The 12,002-nt window shown below is 36.8% G+C and overlaps 1 protein-coding gene and 1 pseudogene across 2 annotated transcripts in view; both read right to left on the bottom strand.

The window, feature by feature from the left end:
* Eda (ectodysplasin A) overlaps positions 1-12,002 on the bottom strand; it is a 434,058-nt gene that overhangs the window by 153,249 nt on the left and 268,807 nt on the right. The window lies entirely within an intron of this gene.
* Positions 5,272-5,384, bottom strand: LOC115072260 (annotated as a pseudogene).

Below are 12,002 nucleotides of genomic sequence, written 5' to 3'. Positions count from 1 at the left end.
ATGGCTCACTACTGCCTATAATTCCAGCTCTAGGGGATCAGTTACCCTCTTCTGGTCTCTGTTGGTATCTGCACTCATGTGCACATATTCCCACAATTTTCTGCATGTGGGGCTGGAGAGATGGCTCAGCAGTTAAGAGTATTGACTGCTCTCACAGAAGACCCAGGTTCAGTTCCCAGCACCCACGTGGTGGCTAACAACTATCCATAACTCCAGTTCCAGGGGATCCGATACTCTCTTCTGACCTCTGCAGGCATTGCATGACATGAGTGCACTTACATACATGCAGGCAATACACTCATATACATAAAAGTAAAAAAATAAAGTACTTAAAACAGAATCTTTTAAGGATACATGTAAGAGTATTTTAGAGAATATACAGTGTTACAGTTGGATGGAATTGTTGAGTAAAATTTATTGAAATTGTTGAATAAATACAGTTAAGGAACTATATATACATCTCATATATCTTGACTACATATAATATTTACTATACACATGCCTATTATCTATATATGTACTTAGCACATATATTGCATTCATTAGAACTTTCAATGTTCAGAAAATAATTATGATCTTTCATGCAGGCATGGTAGCATTTATCTGGGAGGTATATGCTATTTGGGAGGTAGAAGCAGAAGGATCAGGGGTTCAAAGTCGTCCTTGGAAACATAGTGAGTTTAAGGCCAGCCTGGGCTACATCAGACCATTTCTAAGAAAATAAAAAAGTATGATCTTCTTCCTTTTGCCATATGGCCTTTTAGAATTTTAGGACATGCTATTAGGAATGGTATATTTCTGATGATGTCTCAGATCTAGCATATAGAACTAAAGTTAGCACTAAGTCTTGGGACAATTCGTTACCAAACAATATGAGACTGCTTTAAATGGTAACCTGAGTGATGGCAATCAGTGAGTGCTCTGATTAACAGGGACCATTTGATGAGGCCATCACAGCAATCTGGGATTATTGATATATCCTCAATAATATGAGGATATTATTCCTTAGCAAGTAGTTCCATCCCTGTGGTAAGCCATAGTGCTGTAGAAGAGGACAAGTGATTCTTAAATATTTCTCAGATCCTTTGGATGATATGATCTTATACTAAAAGAGCCTTCCACTAAAGCTCAACAGTTCTACCATTATACAACAGCTCTTCTTTATGACTCTATTTCATATTCGAGAAACACCTTCTATTATTTTTATTCTTTTATTATTTTTTTAATTTTATGTGTATGAGTGTATTGCCTGCATGTATGTGAGTGCACCCATGTCGTGCAATGCCTTGGAGGTCAGAAGGGGGCTTTGGATTCTCCTGGAACTTTTAAATCATAGGAAGTATAGCAGCCATCAACTTACAGGGGTGCAAATATCTGCTAAAAGCCTTAGTAAGTGCAAAGAGAAAAAAAAGCAAGAGAATGCTGTCTTTACCAGAGCCAGACTCTAGGTTCATTAGACAATAGGGTGGCTTTCTTGCTGCTTAAAATGCAAATGAGAAGAAGCTGGTTATGTAGGTGAATTGTCACTCTGTGGAGGAAATTAGTTCAATAGCACAGCAATCAGGGAATTTTTAATTTTATTTTCATGAAATTGCTTAAACATTGATCTAGTTTACTTTCTGTTGCTGTGATTATACAATCTGCTGAAAAGCGACTTAGAGGAGAAAAGGATTATTTGGCTTACACTTCCAGGTCTCAATCCATCATTGAGGGAACTCAGGGCAGGAACTCAAGGAGGAACTTGAAGCTGAAACCATGGAGGAACTCCTTGTTGATTCACTCACTAAAAGGCCCATGCTTAGCTAGCTTTCTTATATAGCCCAGAACCAGCTGCCTAGGGATGGTAATGCCCAGAGTGGGTTGGATGCTCCTACATTTTTAGCAATCAGGACATGCCCTACAGACATGAATGTAGTTCAGTCTGATCAGACAGTTCAACTGTGGTTCCTTCTTCACAGGCCACTCTAGGTTGTGAAAAGTTGATAATAAAAACTAACAAGGATAAATTAAATATTTTATATACTTAGGATTTTTTGATAAATACATTTATAAATAAGAAAGAAACTTTACATTAGGATATTTGTTAGAAACAAAGAACTTTATGTTCAGATAAACTATTAAATAGAAACTAAATTCCTAATGTATACAAAGCATATAACTTCATGTTTTTTTAAAATCACAATTTTGTGTGTGTATGTGTGTGTGTAACATCACAGTTAAAATTTGTAACAAGTCCCCTACTTCCAAGTCAAGAATTTCCAAAGCTTCTTAAAAGACAATTATCCAAATTAAATCACACACCGATTTTCATGTCAGTGTTCATGCCCAGTATGAAATCGTATCAGTCAAATGTAATCTACATTTCTTCTTTACGATAGAGTTAAAAAAAAGTCCTTAAGTTAAAAAATGTCATTAAGACTTTTTGGTATCATACATATGTATGAGAGATATGATTTAAATGCTTTTTCATCTCTCAGTGGAAAAAAAATCTTAAGACCTCGCAGTGTTTTTGTCTGAACTGAACAAATGGGCAAGGAGATGAAGCTCTGACACACTGCACTACAGGTGTCTCCAAAGTGGATGACTTAACCTGAGAGGGCAGCCCAGAGGACAGATTTACTTAAAGGGACTCATTTGAAGAAAAGCTTTTTGTCATCTCTCTCTCTCTCTCTCTCTCCCTCTCTCTCTCTCTCTCTCTCTCTCTCTCTCTGCAAATAAGAGGGGGATTTAGGGATGAAAGAGTTAAGCATCTCCTGGTACTCTGAGATAACTAATGGACTGTCAAGAAGAAATAGCTTCTGCCAGTAGTTTAAGTAAAACTAAACTAAAACCACCAAGGATTAAACTGAAGAGGACGTTTAATTTTAATAAATTTATTTCATTTTTCTCTCTTTAAAAATGTTTTCTTTACTATTTTTATTCTAGGTGTATGAGTATATTGCCTGCATGTATGTAAATGCACTTGTGTTATGCAATGCCCAGGGAGGTCAGAAGAGGGTGTCAGAGCCCTTAGAACTGGAGTTACAGATGATTGTTAGCCACCGTGTGGGTGCTGGGAACTGAACCTGGGTCCTCTGCAAGAGCAACTAGTGCTCTTAACTACTGAGCCATCTTTCCAGCCTCCCCGTCCCCATTTTTCTCTCTTGATACTTCACTTTAAAAGGCAGAGTAGAGAAGACTTACAAGTAAAGAAAAGAAGCATTTACACTTAGAATTTCCTTTCAGTTCCAAGGTTTAAACTTAAATACCTCTGGCCAAAGAAAGAAAAATCAGGCAGATTTTTATCATCAATTCAGTTCTGGTATTTATTATCTTGTTTGTGTGTGTGTGTGGGGGAGGATTGTATATCAATGTTTCGAGAAGCCTTGAATTTCTACCGCAGGGAAAGAGAACAGGTAAAAAGAAAGGGAAGAAGCAGAGATTTGTACTAATTGCATTTTGCCACTTCAAATCTCCAAAGTAAAAATTTTAAATAGCTAAGGTTGTTTTCATTTTTATTTACTGTGTATTGCAGCAAAGTCAAATTCATGTATTTGAACTATTAAATAGAAACTAAGTTTATAATGTATATACAAAGCATACAATTTGGGTTTGATCCCCATCAGTGCCTAAAAAGAGATGTGGTGGCACATGCCTGTAATCCTAGGACTTGGGAGGTAGAGGCAGAAGGACCAGGAGTTCAAATCATCCTCCAATATATAGCAAGTTCAAGGCAAGTCTGAACTGTATGAAACCCCATCTCAAATAAACAAAATAAAACCAGGGATGACATCTTAGTCTGCCAGTTGGCTTGCTTGCATGTGTGTGTGTGTGTGTGTGTGTGTGTGTGTGTGTGTGTGTTGTGAAAGAAGGCTGCAAAGAAGGGATAGGGGAGGAGGATTACAGACAGTTCCAGACAAGCCCATTGAAATAGAGCTAGTGGCGGAAAAGAAAAGATTATCTCTTCTGGAAACTGCTATTCTTAAAAGTCAAAATGGTTGATTAAACACATTGCAAATAATTCTGTGAAAGTGGAATCCCAGAAAACTGAAGGTAGAGGCGACCTTAGACATCATCAGGTACATATACCTTGTTTAATATTTGGCAAACTGAAGCCCAGAGTAAGGATGGGACTTGCCCAAGGTAGCACAGAAAGTTAATTCCAGGGCTCAGTTTTGAACTGAAAAAAATTTTTTTTCAAGCAAATTTAAATGAACATGTAATTTATTTCTTTACTAATTTCTCATTGTATTTTATTTTGTTTTATTTGTGGGGGAGCGGGGTTTGAGACAAAGTCTCACTACGTGGTCCAGACTAGCCTCAAATTCTCCTGCCTCAGCCTCCTAATTTCTGGGATTACAGGCATGTGCCACCACACCTGCTTATTTCTCATGTTCTTATAGAAAGTCACAAAAACTTTCAAAGGAAATGTAACTTTTAAATAGATGAAACTTTTATAAAAAACTGGCAGGAATGTTTAAGAGTGGTGTAGATAGATCTAAATATGATCAAAATATTGAGTATGAAACACAAAAATTCAATTAAAAACTTTTAAATTATCTTAATATTTTAGTAGACTATTTTTATGTTCTATTTCCACAGCCAAAATAAAAAGAAAGATAAAGACAAAATACCATTATTTATCATTATTGTATATTTTATTTAGAACATTAATGGATCAGAAGTGAAATACCAACATAGGACGATGGAAAGGAAATTCTTTGAGTGTCAGGACATTAAGGGTCTAGAATGAACTGTTGCAAAGTAGGTGTATGATTTGTAAAGAGTACACAAAGCTATCTTGGCTTCAGTATTATTTGTAAAATGGGAGTATAGTGGGTTGAATACTGGCCACAAAATGACTATACCTACACAGTAACCCTAGAACTTATAAATGTGACCGTCTTTACAGAAATGCTCTTTACAGGTATCACTGAGTTCATTGATCTCAAGAAACATTCTTCTGGATTTACGGTAGGCTTCAAATCCAAATGTCTTTATAAGAAATAGAAAGTTGGAGACTTAAGCTACACAAACACACCTGAGAAGATGAGGTAAGACAAAGACAAGGGTTGGTGTGGTGTGATGGGTCTACAAAACAACATAGGTACTAAGGATTGTTAGTAGACACCAGTAATTAGGAGAGAGGCATGGGATAAATTGTCTTTAATAGTCTCAAAAGGGAAAAAAGAAAAAAAAACTTCGCAATACCTTGATTTAGGACTTCTGATCTCCAGTAGGATGTTAGTATTCTCGTTGTTTTAAACAACAAAGTTTATAGTAATTTTTTGCAGTTGCGACTACAGACAGGATCCAAAGAGGAGATGTACAGTTTCGGGTTTTATGGGGAGTTCCTTTACCCCTCTGTGTTGGTCTCTTAAAGTTTATAGCAATCTTCACGGCAATCTGAGAAACTAATGCAGTGGAATAAGAATTAGATTATGTGACTGAGGGTCCAGGAAGGCAACAGAGATGAAAAAATTAGGCTGCTATGTGAAACACAAGTGTAACTGTAATGATAAATAGATATGAGACAAATACCTTAACATCAGAGACAAAAAAATGATCTGTACACTCCTCAATTAACATCATAGTTAGCAAATAGAATGTATGCCCAGGATTGCCAAAACATCTAGTTTTCAAAAAGAAGAGAAAGTTTAAACTTTTATTTATATTTTCTCTACTTAAAATGGGGGGAGCTTAATTTAATGTCTAAAATGAAAAATTAATCAGCTAAATATTACATGATTTCTAATTTATTTACGGGTTTTATGTTCTATTTTTCAATTGGTTTATCCCAACACTGGAAGATTATTTCTTGGTTCTTAGCTCAATTGGGACAATAATTCCTGTGGTCACAGTATATATGAGATACATTTGTTAGGTCATTTCTAAAAGAGGAGCCATGACATACAGCTTTTTTTTTTTTTTTTTGGTTTTTTTGAGACAGGGTCTCCCTGTAGCCCCAGCTGTCCTGGAACTCACTATGTAGACCAGGCTGGCCTTGAACTCACAGGGATCCGCCTGCCTCTGCCTCTCGAGTGCTGGGATTAAAGGCGTGCACCACCACATCCGGGGACATACAGCTTTTAAAAATTAATTTTGTTCTTTGACAATTTCATACAAGTATATAATATATTCTGATTACTTTCCCCACACCATTTCTTCTCTCCCTCCCATCCTTATCACTGTCCTTCCAAGCATACAATTTTCTTCTTTTTAAGTTGAATTTTTGTGAATTTCATCTATTTTGATAATATTTAGATCTTCTTCCTTTGTCTGCACCTGTCTTAAAGCCCACCCCAACTGGATTTCATGTATTCTGTTATATATGTTAAGTCCTATCAAGCCAAGTTTGTGTCCTCAAATGTCTTTAGGTATGCGTCCATCCACCAGAGCATAAGAAAGCCAACTCTCCCTCTCCCAGTGGTTACTGATTCCCAATAGTTCCTAGCTAAAATTGGGGCTTCTTACTCCCTGCTCCACATCTATGCTGGGTTTTTGTCTGGCTTGAGCTTGCAAGGGTCTTGTGCATGCTGCTACCATTGTTGTGAATTCAGATGAGTAACTTTCTAGATGTCTGGAAAACTGTTTCCTTGTGTTCATTAACCACCTCTGGCTCTTACAATCTTTCTGCCCCCCTTTTCCTCAATGGTTCCTGAGCCTTGAGTAGCAAAGGTTTGATATAGGTATCCTATTCAGAGATATGTCCTCTGCAGTCTCTTGTTCTCTGCACTTTGGCCAGTTGTGGCTTTCTGGGCTAATCACCATCTGCTGCATGAGGAAGCCTCACTGGCAAGAGTTGAGAGATACATTAATAATCTCTACCCCCAATTGTAGATGTGTCACTTAGGGATGGGCACCTAAGACACTTATTCTCTGCCTTTGACCAATTGTAACCCAGCAGTTGAGAACAAATAATAAAAACCAGAGCAGAAATCAATGAAATAGAAACAAAAAAAAATAGTACAAAGAATCAATAAACCTAAGAGCTGGTTCTTTGAAAAGATAAACAAGGTAGACAGACCCTTAGCCCAGCTAAGCAAACGATGAAAGAGCGAATCCAAATAAACAAAATCAGAGATGAAAGGGGATACATCACAATAGACACCAAAAAGATCCAGAACATTATAAGGAAATACTTTTTAAAAACCTATACTCTATCAAATTTGAAAATCGAAAAGAAATGGATGAATTTCTAAATTCAGCTGAACCACCAAAGTTAAACCAAGAAGAGATAAACAACTTCAATCCACTCATAACAAATAAGGAAATTGAAACAGCAATAAAAAACCTTCTGAACAAAAGCAAGTTCAGGCCCAGATGGATTCACAGCAGAATTTAACCAGATCTTCAAAGACTGACAACCAAGAGTGCTTGAATTATTCAAAAAGATCAAACAGAGGGAGAACTCTCAAACTCCTTCTATGAAGCCAGTATTACAATAGTACCAAAACTAGGTAAAGACAGCAAAAAAGAAAACTATAAGCACACATTCCTAATAAACACAGATGCAAAAATTCTCAACCAAATACTTGCAAAGCTCATACATATACATATCAAAAAGATCATCCACCAAGATCAAGTTGGCTTTATTCTAGAGATGCAGGGATAGCTCACTATATATGTCAATAAATGTAATAAATGATATAAATGGACTTAAAGACAAAAAAATCACATTATCATCTCAATAGACACAGAAAAGGGCTTTCACAAAATCTAACATGCATTCATGATAAAGTCCTGGAGGGAATTGACTGGAGGGAACATACCTCAACATAATTAAGGCTATATACAACAAACTCACAGTCAACATCATTCTAAATGGAGAAAACTGGAAGCATTTCCATTAAAATCAGGAACCAGACAAGGCTGTCCACTATCCCCACTCCTGTTCAATATACTGCTTGGAACTCTAGCTAAAGCAATAAGACAAGAGGAAATTAAAGGGGGACTTGGAAAAGAAGTCAAATTATCTCTATTTGTGAATGATGTTGTGGTTCTACTATGCCAACATTGTAATTACCTGAACAAAAAGTCTGATTCTTAAAGTTTAGTTATTAAGGGTGGGCCCAAATTTCAAGGACATTCATTCCAACAGATATCTCTTGAGACTGTGCTGATGGAACTGATTTGCTGATATGCAGTCTCTGGACTTATATCTTCAAGTCCAGCCTTATCCATGATTTCATTCAAAATGGTTTTTCCAGCTTCAGTTGGGGAAATACAAGCTTGGATCCACCCTAATTTTAAGAGATTATCTGGCCTTTTCACCCCTAGTTCCAGTATATCTCATTCAACCAAGGTCAATTGTCCTTCCCAGTCTTCATTGTGTGCAATGGAGATTGGTGCACTGCCTTTCAGTGCACTGATATGTTAATTATCAAGCATAGCCACATTCATATATTTATTAACTTTTTGGGTGGACTACCAAATTGAAGTTGCCAAGGAAAGGTGCCCTAGTCACAAGATACAAGAGCATACAGTTTTGCTGTGGTTAATTAAAAGTCATTAGTCCAGATTATGTCCATTTATAGAAGTCATTCCCACAGAATATGATACGGAAGAGATTCCAAAACTTACACCAGAACACTTCTAGGAATGATCTGCACTTTCAGCAAAGTGGCAGGATAAAAAATCAATTTACAAAAGTCATTAGTTTTTCTATATATCCATAATAAGGAGAGAGAGAGAGAGAGAGAGAGAGAGAGAGAGAGAGAGAGAGAAGGTGGCAATACTCCTTTCATAGTAGCCTCAAAAAATATCTAGGAATAAATCTAACAAAAGAGAATAAAGACCTCTACAATAAAAACTTTAAATCTTTGAAGAAAGAGATTGAGGAAGACAACAGAAGATGGAAAGACCTCCTGTACTCATGGATTGGTAGAATTAATATTGTGAAAATGACCAACTACCAAAATCAATTTTTAGATTCAATGCAATCCCAATAAAAATCCCAAGGGCATTCTTCACAGAAACAGGAAAAAACATGTTAAAATTCATATGTAATCACAAAAGACCCCAGCTAGCCAAAGCAATCCTAAGCACAAAGAGCAATGCTGGGGGTATTACCATACCAGATTTCAAACTGTGGTTCAGACCTATAATCATAAAAACAGCATGGTATTGGCATAAAGTCACACATGTAGATCAATGGAACAAAATAGAAGACCCACACGAGTGCATGCAATTTTAGCCACCTGATATGTGACAAAGGTGCCGAGAGCACACAACAAATGGTGTCGTAAAAACTGGATCTCCACATGTAAGAAAAAAGATATTTGACCTGTATCTATCACCCTGCACCAAAGTTAACTCCAAATGAATCAAAGACCTCAATGTGAAATCTGAAAAACTGAAACAGTTAGAAGAAAACGTAGGCTTTACCCTACAATATATAGGTGCAGGAAAGGACTTTCTAAATCTGATTTCAGTCACTGTGGAATTAAAGTTGGCAAGTGACAAATGGGACCTCATTGAACTGAAAATCTTCTGTACAGCAAAGGAAACAATGAATGAAGTGAAAAGGAAGTCCAGAGAGTGGGAGAAAATCTTCTCCAGCTATACATGTAACAGATGATTAATACCCAGAATATATAAAGAAATCAAAACAAAAGAATCAAGAAAACAAATGACCCAATTAAAAATGGGCTATGGATCTGAACAGAGAGCTCTCAAAAGAAGAAATAAAAGTGGGTAGGAAATACTATAGAAAGTGTTCAAGGGACTGGAGAGATAGCTCAGTGGTCAAGAGCACTAGCTGTTCTTGAAGAGGATGTGGGTTCAAATCTCAGCACCCCACATGGTGGCTAGCAAATGTTCATAACTCCAGTTCCAGGGGATCCAACTCCTTCTTCTGACCTCTGTGCACATTGCACAATACATGTGCTCTTACATATGTGCAGGCAATACACTCATTCACATAAGAAATAAAAACAATAAATAGAAAAACATTTTAAAAAGTATTCAACATCCTTTGGAATTAGGGACATGCAAATAAAAACTACTTTAAGATATCATCTTACCCCAGACAGATCAAGAGAATAAATGACATCAAAATCTGGCAAGGACGTGGGAAAGGGGAACACTCATTCACTGCCAGTGGGATTGCATATTGGTACAACCACTATGGAAATCAGTGTGGAGAGCTATTAAAAAAAATAAAAGTGAATCTACCATATGATCCAGTTATACCACTCCTTGGCATGTACCCAAAGGACTCAACATCCTACTGCAGAGTTACTTGATCAGCCATGTTTGCTGCTGCTCTTTTCACAACAGCTAGGAAATGGAAACAATGTAAATGTCCCTCAACTGATGAATGGATAATGAAAATGTGGTACATTTGCACAATGACATTCTACTCAGTGATAAAAACAAAATCATGAAATATGCAGGTAAATGTAAGGAACTAAAAACTGTTATACTAAGTGAAGTAACACAGACTCAGAAAAACAATTGATAAATGTTCTCTCTTGTTGTGGATCCTAGCTCCAAATCCTTACATGTGAGTATATATTCTGATGTAATCATAGGAACCAGGAAAATGGAAAGGAATCATGGGGCTAAAGAGGAAGGAGTAACTCAATAGATGGGGATAGCAGGAGACAGGTGTTATCAGGGTGGAAATGAGGGAAATGGGGCATATATTAACTGGGGAAGGAATAGGAAGGGTTACAGCGGGAGAGAGAAGAGAGTTAAATATCACTATGGTGTTTTTGAAAAACCAGAAGGAAATGTATTTTCATATATGAGTGCATGAGTATAGCTGAAGGCTATATAACAAAAAAAACCACAGTGTCAGGCAGGGGAAAGCTCCCTTTGAGTTGCTAGTCAGGGTAGTCCAAAAGGCTCCCATAGTAATACAGGCTATTGCCACAGCCCTTGTTTGCCTCCTAGAACTTGAAGGTAAGACTCTATTGCTGAAGACATGACATACTTCAAACAGGACTTGGAGCAATTGAGCTAGAACTGATGTGGAAGCCTCATCCCTGAAGACTAGCACCCATAGTATCAGAAGATACTATGCAAACTGCCAAAGGGGAAAACTAATCTATGAATACATCCATCTGTACAGTCTATGAACCACAACAATGACCAGCAGAGCAAATAACCTCTACTGGTGCAGCAGTGGCACTTTTATCTTGGGGGTAATCAACAGCTGTCTAATTGGACTTAGGGCCTGCTCAGTGGGAGGGAACTCAAGTGTAGTACTATAGATATTGTCAAAAACACAAAGCTGGAGAGGTCATAGATCATAGAGAAAAACCTACTTTTTCATACCCACAGACCAATGTACTTTCTTGCTGTATGCTAAATTCAAATCCTTACGTTTACAGATAAGTGTACTTTTCACCACTCATCAAAGAAACTTCTTTTTGCAGAAGATAGAGACTATTACAAAGTTCCACAACTGGTCAAGCACAGAGAATAATACTTGTTTTGTTTTTTGAGGCATGTGTTCCAATATGCTGTTCAGGCTGGCCTTGAACTTGTTATACTGACCCAACTGGCCTAGAACTAGTGATCTTCCTGCCTCTTGCTACTAAGTGCTGGGATTCCAAGCATGTATCACCACACTTGCGAAACAAGTCTTTTTATGGATTTTTAATTGATGAATGCAAAAACTTTTCTTATTAAAATAAAACTCATAATGTTTGTTCATTAGCTACCTCATTTCCACTTACTACCAGCCTTTTGGGTTATGAAAAAGAAAGCAAAAGAAAAAGTATTAGTTCTGTCTAGCAAAAGACATTTACAACTGAAACTGTCCTACCTAACAGAAAAAAGGTTTAAAAACTCAGTTAACTTTTTAAATAGTGACATTTGCAAGTATTTATCCAAGAAGTATACATGCACCTTAGAACTCCAAATGGTACAGTTAGATACTTCCTGAAAATGTGAAATATATTCTTCAATATATTGTAGTTAGTATCTTACTAAGATCATTACCATATTATATTAATGAGAAATATGAAGTTTTAAAAGCTTAAAAGTTTAGTTTCTAAGACTCCCCACAAGAA

Source organism: Nannospalax galili, unplaced genomic scaffold (genome assembly GCF_000622305.1).
Source record: "Nannospalax galili isolate Female #2095 unplaced genomic scaffold, S.galili_v1.0 scaffold280, whole genome shotgun sequence".
In the NCBI taxonomy this organism is placed as follows: Eukaryota; Metazoa; Chordata; class Mammalia; order Rodentia; family Spalacidae; genus Nannospalax; species Nannospalax galili.
Note: the sequence above shows the minus strand (reverse complement) of the source record. Positions and strands in the feature narration are given on the sequence as shown.